Source organism: Oncorhynchus tshawytscha, linkage group LG26 (genome assembly GCF_018296145.1).
Source record: "Oncorhynchus tshawytscha isolate Ot180627B linkage group LG26, Otsh_v2.0, whole genome shotgun sequence".
NCBI lineage: Eukaryota > Metazoa > Chordata > Actinopteri > Salmoniformes > Salmonidae > Oncorhynchus > Oncorhynchus tshawytscha.
The window spans coordinates 4,853,285-4,868,623 of NC_056454.1; the positions used below are offsets into that span (position 1 = coordinate 4,853,285).

The following is a 15,339-nucleotide window of genomic DNA, read 5'->3' on the forward strand; positions in this document are numbered from 1 at the left end:
GGTTACTTGGAAGAATCTCAAATATATTTGTATTTGTTTAACAATTTTTTGGGTCACTACATGATCCCATATGTGTTATTTCATAGTTTTGATGTCTTCACTATTATTCTACAATGTAGAAAATAGTAAAATAAATAAAAACCCTTGAATGAGTATGTGTCCAAACTTCGGAAAGTATTCAGACACCTTGACTTTTTCTACATTTTGTTACGTTACAGCCTTATTCTAAAATTGATTCAATATTTTTTGTTAGCAAATTCATTAAAAATAATAAACAAATTCCTTATTCACATAAGTATTCAGACCCTATGCTATGAACCTCGAAATTGAGCTCAGGTGCATCCTGTTTCCATTGACCATCCTTGAGATGTTTCTACAACTTGATTGGAGTACCCCTGTGGTAAATTCAATTGATTGGACATGATTTGGAAAGGCACACCTGTCTATATAAGGTCCCACAGTTGATAGTACATGTCAGAGCAAAAACAAAGCCATGAGGTCAAAGGAATTGTCCGTAGAGCTCCGAGACAGGATTGTGTCGAGGCTCAGATCTGCGAAAGGGTACACAAAAATGTCTGCAGCATCGAATGCCACCAAGAACACAGTGGCCTCCATCATTCTTAAATGGAAGAAGTTTGGAATCACCAAGTTTTTTCTTGAGCTGGCCACCCAGCCCAACTGAGCAATTGGCAGAGAAGGTCCTTAGTCAGGGAGGTGACCAAGAACCCAATGGTCACTCTGACAGGGCTCCAGAGTTCCTCCGCAGAGATGGGTGTCACATCTAGAGAAAACCTGGCACCATCCCTATGGTGATGCATGATGGTGGCAGGATCGAGGCAAAGATGAACGGAGCAAAGTACAGAGAGATCCTTGATGAAAACCTGCCCAGGACCTCAGACTGGGGCCAAGGTTCACCTTCCAACAGGACAACAACCCTAAGCACACAGCCGAGACAATGCAGGTGTGGCTTAGGGACAAGTCTCTAAATGTCCTTGAGTGACCCAGCCAGAGCCCGGACTTGAACCCGATCAAACATCTCGGGAGAGACCTGAAAATAGCTGGTAAGCGACACTCCACATCCAACCTGACAGAGCTTGAGAGGATACGCAGAGAAGAATAGGAGTAACTCCCCAAAATACAGGTATGCCAAGCTTGTAGCATCATACCCAAGAAGACTCGACGCTGTAATCGCTGCCAAAGGTGTTTCAACAAAATACTGAGTAGAGGGTCTGAATACTTATGTAAATGTGATATTTCAGTTTTTTATTTGTAATACATTTCTAAAAACGTATTTTTGCTTTGTCATTATTTGGAAAAAGTCAAGGGGTCTGAATACTTTCCAAATGCACTGTATTTGTGTTGGAGTGTCAGTGGAGAATGTGATAAATGTCAGGATCTGCCTCTGCCAACTCTCTATCATTGCGTGTCAGATTTGTAAAGCTTTGGGATGCTTGGTGACATGTCCTTTCCTTTTGCCTCAAAGCTGATCAAACTGGTCCCGGAGCCCAGCCACAAAATCTCTCCAGGAGGCCACCAAATGTACAGCGTTAGACACTTGGAGTGTTGTGTTCCACAAGTTACAGAAAAAGCTGACTCAAGTTTATCCATTCGGGTATAGAGCGTTAGAGCCTCATTACGTGTGGCCAGAGTTAGATTTTTGTCCTCAGATACTTCTAGAAAAGACTGAATAACATTGGCATAATTGAGGCATATTGCATTTGTGGCTTGTGCATGGGCAGACCACCTTGTACCGGAAAGAGATTTGAGGGTTTCAATTTGACTGTTTACATTTGGTTGTAAACCTGATGTTATCTGCTATCGCCAAGTGGATTTGGAGCAAAGTGATTCTCCTGTGTGACTTGTTATAGTAAGGAACTTTAGGAAACGCTCCTCAACTTTACCATCAGGCGAGACATATCTCATGATAAAAGTTAGCTGATCTACATGGGTAACATCTGGCGTGGAATCAACACTGATAGAAAAATATTTTAAGATTTTATGTTCCAATATTAATTCTAGCAGTACCCTCTCTCCCATTAACTGCACAGTCGATACAAATGGTAGATAAGACTGGTTGCCTCTTCCTGCATTCCCATATCTTGCAGCGTGTTCATGTAGAAATGTCAACTTCAAGTCTATCCAAATAAGTGTAATTTGAGATGGAACCAAATAATTTGTTGTCCAATAATGGCTGCTGGTCTCAAATGGTTATTTTAGCCCCGAGTCAATTAGTCCTTTTTCTGCAGTCCTAGAGATCCATGTCAGCATCAAATCAAATCAAATTTATTTATATAGCCCTTCGTACATCAGCTGATATCTCAAAGTGCTGTACAGAAACCCAGCCTAAAACCCCAAACAGCAAGCAATGCAGGTGTAGAAGCACGGTGGCTAGGAAAAACTCCCTAAGAAAGGCCAAAACCTAGGAAGAAACCTAGAGAGGAACCAGGCTATGTGGGGTGGCCAGTCCTCTTCTGGCTGTGCCGGGTGGAGATTATAACAGAACATGGCCAAGATGTTCAAATGTTCATAAATGACCAGCATGGTCGAATAATAATAAGGCAGAACAGTTTAAACTGGAGCAGCAGCACGGTCAGGTGGACTGGGGACAGCAAGGAGTCATCATGTCAGGTAGTCCTGGGGCATGGTCCTCGGGCTCAGGTCCTCCGAGAGAGAGAAAGAAAGAGAGAATTAGAGAGAGCATATGTGGGGTGGCCAGTCCTCTTCTGGCTGTGCTGGGTGGAGATTATAACAGAACATGGCCAAGATGTTCAAATGTTCATAAATGACCAGCATGGTCGAATAATAATAAGGCAGAACAGTTGAAACTGGAGCAGCAGCACGGCCAGGTGGACTGGGGACAGCAAGGAGTCATCATGTCAGGTAGTCCTGGGGCATGGTCCTAGGGCTCAGGTCCTCCGAGAGAGAGAAAGAAAGAGAGAAGAACGCACACTTAGATTCACACAGGACACCGAATAGGACAGGAGAAGTACTCCAGATATAACAAAATGACCCTAGCCCCCCGACACATAAACTACTGCAGCATAAATACTGGAGGCTTAGACAGGAGGGGTCAGGAGACACTGTGGCCCCATCCGAGGACACCCCCGGACAGGGCCAAACAGGAAGGATATAACCCCACCCACTTTGCCAAAGCACAGCCCCCACACCACTAGAGGGATATCTTCAACCACCAACTTACCATCCTGAGACAAGCCCACAAAGATCTCCGCCATGGCACAACCCAAGGGGGGGCACCAGGATGACAGGATGACCACATCAGTGAATCAACCCACTCAGGTGATGCACCCCTTCCAGGGACGGCATGAGAGAGCCCCAGTAAGCCAGTGACTCTGCCCCTATAATAGGGTTAGAGGCAGAGAATCCCAGTGGAAAGAGGGGAACCGGCCAGGCAGAGACAGCAAGGGCGGTTCGTGACAGCATGCATTTGCGATGGGCCTCTGATCCGTCATGTTCGGTTATGCACACATTTGCATGTTTCCAGTCATTATATCCAGTACAAGTCGCAAATTTTGACATGTTATCCTTTTCCCTGAACAACTGACACACAAAACAAAATAGACTGTTTTGAAGGAGAGTAAAGGAGCCACTCATGGGGAACAGACTCGCCATTCAAAAGTTTGCGATTGCAAAAGAGTTTTGAAAAGGATCACTTTTGATGTTTGTATTGTTTCTTCGAGGCTGAGAAATCGGCATTCCTATTTTGGCCTGATGTTGGTCCCGCTAACCCTTTATCTACCCAGTAGGTCCGTGCCCTGTCATTGACCTTCACGCTGTCATCGACTATGCTGTCATTGACCAATATCCCTGGTCGAGGTCTGAGTTATGAGGTCTGGTGGTGGTGTCCTTTGTCAATTTGGAACCTTCCGGTTCGCCAGAGAACAGTTAAGTAGGAAGACAGCAATCTAGTCATGCTGAGAAGATCTTCCCGAGTTAGAAAGAACTCTTCTCAAAGGAAGAGAGGCAATAATGACCAGAGGCGAGTGGTGTCTTGTGAAGAGAAGTTTTAATCTCATTCGCCATTCAACCTGTCTCTGTGATTGGTACTTCCGTTAGAAAAGCCGCCTAAGTGAATCCCCATAAAGTGAGCTATCGAGAGGATATACTTGAAATGGAACTAAATTAAGCGAGGGGCCATCTCTAAGTAGAAGATGATTTAATTGAGGCTGGAAAATTACACATGTTAATTACAATCAATTTTTGTTTGGTGAAATATGAGCTCATATATTACACCACTCATAATGACAATGATTACATTTTTATTATTCACCTGTCCATTACTGACCGGCTCGAGCTAATATGTTTGCCAATAAATATCTAAGATCAGTTTGTCTTGTCTGGGCTATCATTAAATGTGGAGACTGTTATTTTATCAAATTGATTCTCTATGTGTAATTATTATTATTATTACTTGATTAAACTAATCATGTAAACTTTAATTAACTAGGAAGTCGGGGCACCATGGGAAAACATTTATACTTTCTATTTCCCGAATCGACTCCTCAGATATTTTCATATCTTATCAATTAGTCTTTTATTAATGTATCATTATTACCTCATCAGTTCTCATTACTGAACGTCGCAAACCCTTGGATATCTGCATGAAAACTAGCCTAAATTATGAATTGGTAGACAATGGAAAGGGGTGGGGACAGATGAAAGAGTGGGAAAGACTAAATGGATTCAGTACACACAGTTGATAATTATGTTCATTGAAATGCTAATTTTGCACATGAATGGTCGCTCATTCGAGGATAATTGCAATGTTTATATTTACGCCTGTATGTCGTTGTCTTCTCTGTTGGAATCTGCTGGAGAGTCAGTTCATCAGAGAGTCCTTGGTTACCTTCCCCAGAAGTCACAATGTCTTTCGTAGTTGTCGCTTTCTCACAGGCTCTGGATAGTGTCTGTTGTTATGGATATGTCAGGCGTACAGAAGGTTGTTGCATAGAATAGATGCTTCTGCGGTTGTTGGTATTCTCGTATTAGACTTACATTATTTTCAGCTGCAGACTAGTAATACTACGTCTAGGATTTGCTCTTATTCTATAGTGATCGATAGTCTCAGAGTTTAACCATTTCTCGCAGTGTAGCCAACGCTACACGCTCTATGGTCTCCGTGGCCTATAAAGTTGTAGTTCTTAACCCTTTCTCATGTAGCGTCAGCTGCATGTTTTCTAGTCTAATGATTTACAGAATTGTAGCCATTCCAACGTGGGGACTCTGTCCTGGCGTTCTCTGACTTAATGTACATTTTGTAGGAAGTGGGTTTTATACTCTGTGGAAGAAGGGGTGGTTCTATTATGCCTAATGTGATGTCTGTGATCACGGGGGTGTGGGCACTGACTAATTAAACTTAATATGAAAATCCATACTCTCATTTAGAAGGCTAACATCACATTTCATCTTTTAACAAATAGTTTCATATATAATCATATATTTTACCCAACTGTCGTGTCTTTGGCTATGCCGGATTAAGTAATATAACATGCCATTCTGTAAAATAATTTCTCTGTATTTAATATTACCTGATTAAGCTAATCAGGTAGATAATTAACTAGAAAGTCGGGGCACCACGAAATAATGTTTATAGAGCTGTTATCTTCTGAATAAACTCTTAAAGACCTGGTAATCTTTTACGTCAATAGCAGTCAATACTTAATCATCACCTTGTTTAGTCTCATCTGAAAGTGGTAAATTCTTGATTATCTTCACGAACCCTGGCAAACAAGTTGAATCAGCAATACAAAATTGGGTTTAATCATTTATTTACTAAATACCTAACTAATCACACGGATTCACATATACCGAATGGATCATACATTGATTACAAATTGCAATAAAGAAAACGTCCCTGGTGGACGGAACAGATACGACGGCTGATTACACAAAGAGAGGGGGTTGGGTTTGAGTGAAAGAGCGGGAAGGGAGAAGGGAGAAGCTATGCTATCATATATACAGTATCTTATCTCATTCTAAATTACCGCCCATTTGGAAAAGGAAAATGCAATAAATATTTACTCTGAGTTGTGCTTCAATAGGTTGGTGGTAGATGGAAGGCCGTGTTGCCCAACAGAGATCTTCCTTGTCCTTTGAAGAGTGGCCCTGGTGGTAAACTAAAAATGTTGTAGTAACGTCGTTGTGTGGTAAACGGGATAGGTCGTCCGTCCTTTCCTAGCCCACGTTTACAGTGGCTGCTGCTAACTCTATGGCTAGGAAGTATCACTTCTGGTGTGAATAAGAGTTCAAAGTTCATACCAAGTTGCCATGCTATATGCTGATGCTATATTCTGGCTGGTCTAGTCAAAATTCATCCTTTCGGCATGTAGGTCGTCACCTTCACATTGAAATTCAATGCTAATTTTGTTAGGTTCTTGCTGAGGTTAGCTTAGTTCTGTAGGTGGTATTTGTCCTTCTTACATAGGGCTCTCGCCCTAATGTACCCGGAACTGTCACGGTCGTCCTCCTCTTCATCTGAAGAGGAGAGGCGAGATGGATCAGAGGACCAAAATGTGGCGTGGTATGTGTTCATCATTAATTTTAATAAAGAAAACACTGAACACTGAAACCCTATACAAAAACAATAAACTAAATAACAACCGTGAAGCTAATGCGAACTGCGCTGAAACAAGCAATCAACATAGACAATCACCCACAAACAAACAGTGCAACCCAGGCTACCTAAGTATGATTCTCAATCAGAGACAACTAATGACACCTGCCTCTGATTGAGAACCATACTAGGCCGAAACATAGAAATCCCCAAATCATAGAAAAACAAACATAGACTGCCCACCCCAACTCACGCCCTGACCATACTAAATAATGACAAAACAAAGGAAATAAAGGTCAGAATGTGACAGGAACAGCTTATTATCTGAACACTTTCAACATTGGACTATCGCCCTAATGTCATCGGAACAGAAAGGTACATTTTCGTCAAGGGCTTTAAATAGGAGGGGAGAGAAGGGTGTGTTTCATAGTTTATAACCAATGTCTCTTCACATGGGCGGGCCACTGAGTGAGCAGAGCTTTAACCTTATGAAAACCCAATTCTCTCATTTGGAAGCTAAAATTACATTTAATCTTTTCACAAGTAGTTTCAAATTTAAAGATTTAAATTGCACAACAATTCAATGTGAATCTGATAACTAGAATGTGTAAACTTTCCAAGATACCGTTTATGACGTCCTTTCATCTGCCATTATGTCTCAGACGACCAAACTGATCTGGCATCATATTAATTTAGTACCAATGTGTCACGGCTTCTAGGAATAGTGGGTGGAGGAGTCAGGCGCAGAGAGCAGGGTAGTTCAAAACATGGATCTTTATTCCAAGAACAGAGTAATGGTCACGCCACACACAAGGGCGCATAAATACCCAGTTCAACAAACAGGACTAAAAACAGAATCCACACACCATGAACAGAAAAACAAGCCCGCACAAAAGCCAGCGGGCATACCAGGTTTAAATAGCCCAAAACAATCCCCAAACAAGGAACAGGTGAAACTAATCAGACAAAATGAACTGAAACAGAAAAGGGGATCGGTGGCAGCTAGTAGGCCGGCGACGCCGAGCGCCGCACAAACAGGAAGAGGCACCATCTTCAGCGGGATTCGTGACACAACGTATATTTTCAACGGGTTGGATTACTGAAATATGGTTCCTTTCCCCCCACCTTTTGATGTTCCCAGACTCTATGTTTAACAAAGGCTTTTCAAGAGTCCTTCGGTAGAGTCAAGAGAGAGGAAAGGGAGAAAAGTATATATGGGGGGTCATAAACTTTACCCACAGGCCAACGTCATGACACAACCATCAGTAAACCCCTTAACTTCCGGCGCCGACAGAGATGGCCGCCTCGCTTCGCATTCCTAGGAAACTATGCAGTTTTTTGTTTTTTTTACGTGTTATTTCTTACATTGGTACCCCAGGTCATCTTAGGTTTCATTACATACAGTCGAGAAGAACTACTGAACATAAGAGCAGCGTCAACTCACCATCAGTACGACCAAGAATATGACTTGTGGATCCTGTGTTCTGCCTTTCACCCAGGACAACGGAATGGATCCCAGCCTGCGACCCAAAACAACGACGTCGTAAAAGAGGCAAACGAAGCGGTCTTCTGGTCAGGCTCCGGAGACGGGCACATTGCGCGCCACTCCCTAGCATACTACTCGCCAATGTCCAGTCTCTTGACAACAAGGTTGATGAAATCCGAGCAACGGTAGCATTCCAGAGGGACATCAGAGACTGTAACGTTCTTTGCTTCACGGAAACATGGCTCACTCGAGAGACGCTATCGGAGTCGGTGCAGCCAGCTGGCTTCTCCACGCATCGCACCGACAGAAACAAACATCTTTCTGGTAAGAAGAGGGGCGGGGGCGTATGCTTTATGGTTAACGAGACGTGGTGTGGTCACAACAACATACAGGAACTCAAGTCCTTCTGTTCACCTGATTTAGAATTCCTCACAATCAAATGTCGACCGCATTATCTACCAAGGGAATTCTCTTCGATTATAATCACAGCTGTATATATTCCCCCCCAAGCAGACACATCGATGGCTCTGAACGAACTTTATTTGACTCTTTGCAAACTGGAATCCATATATCCTGAGGCTGCATTCATTGTAGCTGGGGATTTTAACAAGGCTAATCTGAAAACAAGACTCCCTAAATTGTATCAGCAATTCGATTGCGCAACCAGGGCTGGTAAAACCTTGGATCATTGCTATTCTAACTTCCGCGATGCATATAAGGCCCTCCCCCGCCCTCCTTTCGGAAAAGCTGACCACGACTCCATTTTGTTGCTCCCTGCCTACAGACAGAAGCTAAAACAAGAAGCTCCCACGGTGAGGTCTGTTCAACGCTGGTCCGACCAATCTGATTCCACGCTCCAAGACTGCTTCCATCACGTGGACTGGGATATGTTTCGTATTGCGTCAGACAACAACATTGACGAATACGCTGATTCGGTGAGCGAGTTCATTAGAACGTGCGTTGAAGATGTCGTTCCCATAGCAACGATTAAAACATTCCCAAACCAGAAACCGTGGATTGATGGCAGCATTCGCGTGAAACTGAAAGCGCGAACCACTGCTTTTAATCAGGGCAAGGTGACCGGAAACATGACCGAATACAAACAGTGTAGCTATTCCCTCCGCAAGGCAATCAAACAAGCTAAGTGTCAGTATAGAGACAAAGTAGAATCGCAATTCAATGGCTCAGACACAAGAGGTATGTGGCAGGGTCTACAGTCAATCACGGATTACAAAAAGAAAACCAGCCCAGTCACGGACCAGGATGCCTTGCTCCCAGGCAGACTAAATAACTTTTTTGCCTGCTTTGAGGACAGTACAGTGCCACTGACACGGCCCGCAACCAAAACATGCGGACTCTCCTTCCCTGCAGCCGAGGTGAGTAAAACATTTAAACGTGTTAACCCTCGCAAGGCTGCAGGCCCAGACGGCATCCCCAGCCGCGCCCTCAGAGCATGCGCAGACCAGCTGGCTGGTGTGTTTACGGACATATTCAATCGATCCCTATCCCAGTCTGCTGTTCCCACATGCTTCAAGAGGGCCACCATTGTTCCTGTTCCCAAGAAAGCTAAGGTAACTGAGCTAAACGAGTACCGCCCCGTAGCACTCACTTCCGTCATCATGAAGTGCTTTGAGAGACTAGTCAAGGACCATATCACCTCCACCCTACCTGACACCCTAGACCCACTCCAATTTGCTTACCGCCCAAATAGGTCCACAGACGATGCAATCTCAACCACACTGCACACTGCCCTAACCCATCTGTACAAGAGGAATACCTATGTGAGAATGCTGTTCATTGACTACAGCTCAGCATTTAACACCATAGTACCCTCCAAACTCGTCATCAAGCTCGAGACCCTGGGTCTCAACCCCGCCCTGTGCAACTGGGTACTGGACTTCCTGACGGGCCACCCCCAGGTGGTGAGGGTAGGTAACAACATCTCCACCCCGCTGATCCTCAACACTGGGGCCCCACAAGGGGGCGTTCTGAGCCCTCTCCTGTACTCCCTGTTCACCCACGACTGCATGGCCACGCACGCCTCCAACTCAATCTTCAAGTTTGCGGATGACACAACAGTGGTAGGCTTGATTACCAACAACGACGAGACGGCCTACAGGGAGGAGGTGAGGGCCCTCGGAGTGTGGTGTCAGGAAAATAACCTCACACTCAATGTCAACAAAACTAAGGAGATGATTGTGGACTTCAGGAAATAGCAGAGGGTACACCCCCCTATCCACATCGATGGAACAGTAGTGGAGAGGGTAGTACGTTTTAAGTTCCTCGGCGTACATATCACAGACAAACTGAATTGGTCCACCCACACAGACAGCATCGTGAAGAAGGCGCAGCAGCACCTCTTCAACCTTAGGAGGCTGAAGAAATTCGGCTTGTCTTCAAAAGCGCTCACAAACTTCTACAGATGCACAATCGAGAGCATCCTGTCGGGCTGTATCACCGCTTGGTACGGCAACTGCTCCGCCCACAACCGTAAGGCTCTCCAGAGGGTAGTGAGGTCTGCACAACGCATCACCGGGGGCAAATTACCTGCCCTCCAGGACACCTACACCACCCAATGTCACAGGAAGGCCGTAAAGATCATCAAGGACAACAACCACCCGAGCCACTGCCTGTTCACCCCGCTATCATCCAGAAGGCGTGGTCAGTACTGGTGCATCAAAGCTGGGACCGAGAGCCTGTTCCTAGGCCGTCATTGAAAATAAGAATTTGTTCTTAACTGACTTGTCTAGTTAAATAAAGGTTAAAAATATAAAAAAATAAAAAAAAATAAAAAATGTATATATATATATATATATATATATATATAATGTATATACTGTACTCGATACCATCTACTGCATCTTGCCTATGCCGCTCTGTACCATCACTCATTCATATATATTTATGTACATATTCTTTATCCCTTTACACCTTTACACCTTATGGTAGTAGTTTTGGAATTGTTAGCTAGATTACTCGTTGGTTATTACTGCATTGTCGGAACTAGAAGCACAAGCATTTCGCTACACTCGCATTAACATCTGCTAACCATGTGTATATGACAAATACAATTTGATTTGATTTGATAATTGATTGGAAGGTGTACACAACCAGAGATACAGTAATGTAGGTCTCCTGTCCTTCATGAGATCACCAAATTAAACACACTCGTCATGACTTTCACTTAGGTGTCCACGGACCACTCCCACGTTCTCAAAAATAGAAATATTGTATATTCAAGTTTGATGTCCAAGTATCTCTCTGTGTTCCACAGTTTACATTCCAAACTCGAACACTACAGAACATAGGGGCAGTGTATTTTATGACCGACCATAACACAGCCGGCTTCCTGCTCTCCCCCTCTACGAGAGAGAGCACGCTGTAGAGCGGACCCACTGTAACCGGAGAGTTATGACAAGTTACACAGGAGAGTTATGACAAGTTACAATCCTAATGCTTTCCCTCTGTAGAGAACCCCATGTGGCTCCTAAGTGTATAGTCTTCTGCAGCCTTCTCTAACACTCTCCTCCTTCTGGTGCCATGATATCTGGCTGTAGAACTCTCTCACCTCCCTGACTTTAGCCAACCGATCCCTGGTTTGTTGTCCTGTAGTCCGGCAACTATGATTCTGATCACCAGACATACTTTTGGTTATTTAGTGCATGTGGACACTTGCTCGTAGAACATCTAATTCCAAAATCATGGGCATTAATATGGAGTTGATCCCCACTTTGCTGCTTTAACAACCTCCACTCTTCTGAGAAGACTTTCCACTAGATGTTGGAACATTGTTGTGGGGACTTGTTCCATTCAGCCACAAGAGCATTAGTGAGGTCGGGCACTGATGTTGGGCGATTAGGCCTGGCTCTAAGTCAGCGTTCCAATTAATCCCAAAGGAGTTCGATGGGGTTGAGGTCAGGGCTCTGTGCTGACCAGTCAAGTTCTTCCACACTGATCTTGACAAAACATTTCTGTATGGACGACCTCGCTTTGTGCACGGGGACATTGTCATGCTGAAACAGGAAAGTGCCTTCCCCAAACTGTTGGCACAAAGTTGGAAGCACAGAATTGTCTAGAATGTCATTGTATGCTGTAGCGTTAAGATTTCCCTTCACTGGAACTAAGGGGCTTAGTCTGAACCATGAAAAACAGCCCAAGACCATTATTCCTCCTCCACCAAACTTTACAGTTGGCACTATGCATTCGGGCAGGTAGCGTTCTCCTGGAAATGCAGATTTGTCCCTCGGACTGCCAGATGATGAAGGGTGATTTGATCTTAGGCTTGTGTGTGTCTGCTCTGCCATGAAAACCCATTTCATGAAGCTCCCGATGAATAGTTAGTGTGCTGACGTTCCTTCCAGAGGCAGTTTGAAATCGGTAGTGAGTGTTGCAACTGAGGACAGACATTTTTTACACGCTATGTGCTTCAGCACTCGGTGGTCCCATTGTGTGAGCTAGTGTGGTCTACCACTTCGCGGCTGAACCGTTGTCTCCTAGATGTTTCCACTTCACAATAACAGCACTTACAGTTGACCGGGGCAGCTGTAGCAGGGCAGAAATTTGACAAACTGACTTGTTGGAAAGGTGTCATCCTATGATGGTGCCACATTGAAAGTCACTGAGCATTTCAATAAGCCAGTTCTACTGCCAATGTTTGTCTATGGAGATTGCATGGCGGTGTGCTTGATTTATACACCTGTCAGCAACGTGTGTGTGGCTGAAATAGCAGAATCCAATAATTTGAAGGGGTTTCCACATACTTTTGTATATATAGTGTATCTAGCCAATCAGCTACAGGCAATTACCTGCGGGTTTGGACCCAACCGGATGCATCGGTTTTTCAGTGGAAATGGAAAAAGAGCCTGATGCGACTTCCACTTTTGGATTTGGCCAACAAGACACTCCATCTTAACACCTCCACATTTACTGGGTTGGTTCAACAGTGCTGAAGAGAATCTCTTCCAACAATTCTTATGCTGTAGCCCTTTATCCTTTAACACTTGTACGGTGTTCCGTACTACTTTAAGCCTACGTTACTAGTCTTTATACCTTGCACACATTATTAACTGTCTAATAATAGGGGGTGTCGAGGAAAAAAATGAACCAGTGAGTTAAAAATGCCAGGGACGATTTTTGGTCCAAGTCCGGCCCTGAACCTCCCTGTAAAATGACTGTAATATGAAGCGTAATTAAAAATGTTGCCCAGAAATGTTAAAGGTTACAATTTAGAGTCAAAGCCAAGACAAATGCACAATATGAGACAGATGTACTGTATGTAAGAAGAGCAGAATTCACCATGACACGCTAGTTTCGAAATGTTTTTATTCAATCACATCACCTCTTAATATACAAACAACAAGGAGAAATAAAGAGGCAAAACAGTTTCATGATGTATTTAATCCGTTCGCCAGTCTTTGTTTTCCATGTTGGGAACACAGACTATGTGTGGCGAGGGCCAGCCTTTGGATTCTCCCGTTCGTCCGTCGCCCAAAACGTCCTACTGGTCGGATCCCTCGTCCTGTGTACCACGAGGCATTGATGTCTGGATCTGAGTGTCACAAATATTTTTTTTAAAGGAAAAATAGAAGACGCATAACCTTTCTGAAAATAAATAATGACGTCAACGTTGGGGGAGCTGAGAAATATAGGTGAGGTTGTAACAGAATCTGTGGGGTGAAAGGGACTGTGGGAGAAGTTAGAAGAGAAGGACAGGAGTGTGCACAAGAACATGGTAGGAGAGAGTGAGTGTGTGAATGCGGTCCAAATAATGAAAGTGGCGAGAGCGACCATATGACTTTATAGTAAATTAGTTTGAGTTAAAGGAAAGATGAGATGGGAAAATAACATACTTATCTCAATGGAGCTCTGTGGATACCCAACGTGTGTCTTGGATAGAGTCCGTGACAGCAGTAACATGAGGGCATAGAGCACCGCACACACCCTCATGGTCATCATACAGATGTCGATCACTGAGTCCTAGGCTGGGGCAGACGTCAATCTGGAACAATAAAGTTTTACTTTAGAATTGAATTCTGCTAAATTAGCATAGGTTCATAGAAAGTAAATATAATTCATCATGCAAATAATAATATAAATCATTGATCAACCAGAACCAATGAACACATTATTTATTGATTATAAAGGTGCTATCGAATAATGTGTTCATTGAATAACAATCAGAAGATACAGTACAACAGAATACCAAACTCCTAGTACATGTCTGTCTTCTGTTGCCAAACTATCATACGCGCAATACACTGACTACCAAACCAGGCAAGAAACAATTCTGTAAACATTGCATGGACTTACAAGAAAATAACACAATACCCTAAGTGTTGAAAACATTGGGAACACTTGCTCTTTCCATGACATAGACTGACAAGGTGAATCCAGGTGAAAGCTATGATCCCTTATTGATGTCACCTGTTAATTCCACTTCAATCAGTGTGGATGAAGGGGAGGAGACAGGTTAAAGAAAGATTTTTAAGCATTGAGACATTGATTGTGTGTGTGTGCCTTTCAGAGCATGAATGGTCAAGACAGGGTGCATGGGGTATGATAGTAGGTGCCAGGCACACCAGTTTGAGTGTGTCAAGAACTGCAATGCTGCAGGTTTTTTCATGCTCAACAGTTTTCCATGTGTATCAAGAATGGTCCACCACCATAAGGACATCCAGTCAACGTGACACAACTGTGGGAAGTATTGGACTCAACATGGGCCAGCAATCCTGTGAAATGCCTTCAACACCTTGTAGTCCATGCCGACGAATTGAGGCTGTTCTGAGGGAAAAGGGGGGTGCAACTCAATATTATGAATTTTAGGTTGGAAAAATGTTGGTTGAAAAAAAGACAAAATGCCTTCATATTGATTTCTTTTTGCAAATCCAATCAGTTTTCCATGTTGATTCAACGTCATCACATAGATTTTTGGGGGGTTAAAATGACGCAGAACCATCATTGATTCATCCAGGTTTTGCTATAGGACTTGGCTATGAAAATGATTGCAGTGCTTCTAAAACACAATATAAAAATAGCATTGGTAAATCCTGGGGATAGACTGGTCAAGGAGTTCACTTGACATCAAATATGCTTCAGGCGTGTAAAAAACATGAATCAAATTTGCTCAAAATATAACAGCTATTAAAATAAAACATCTTAGAGTTAATTCAAGGACATTTAAGAGTAAACAATAGAAGTGAAAACTTACAATGTGGAGAAGAGCCAAGTATGGCTTTAGGAACCTCAGGCTTCAGGTTGTCCCTCTGCTTGAATGGAGAATCTA

General features: G+C 43.5%; 1 long non-coding RNA gene across 1 annotated transcript; it reads right to left on the bottom strand.

Annotated features, from left to right (window-relative positions):
• Positions 1 to 13,402: 13,402 nt before the first annotated feature.
• On the bottom strand, positions 13,403 to 14,440 carry LOC112224909. Its single transcript, XR_002949504.1, has 3 exons — positions 14,367 to 14,440; positions 13,907 to 14,055; positions 13,403 to 13,605 (listed from the first exon to the last, which is right to left on the bottom strand). It is a non-coding gene; the product is annotated as an uncharacterized LOC112224909 (long non-coding RNA).
• Positions 14,441 to 15,339: the final 899 nt, after the last annotated feature.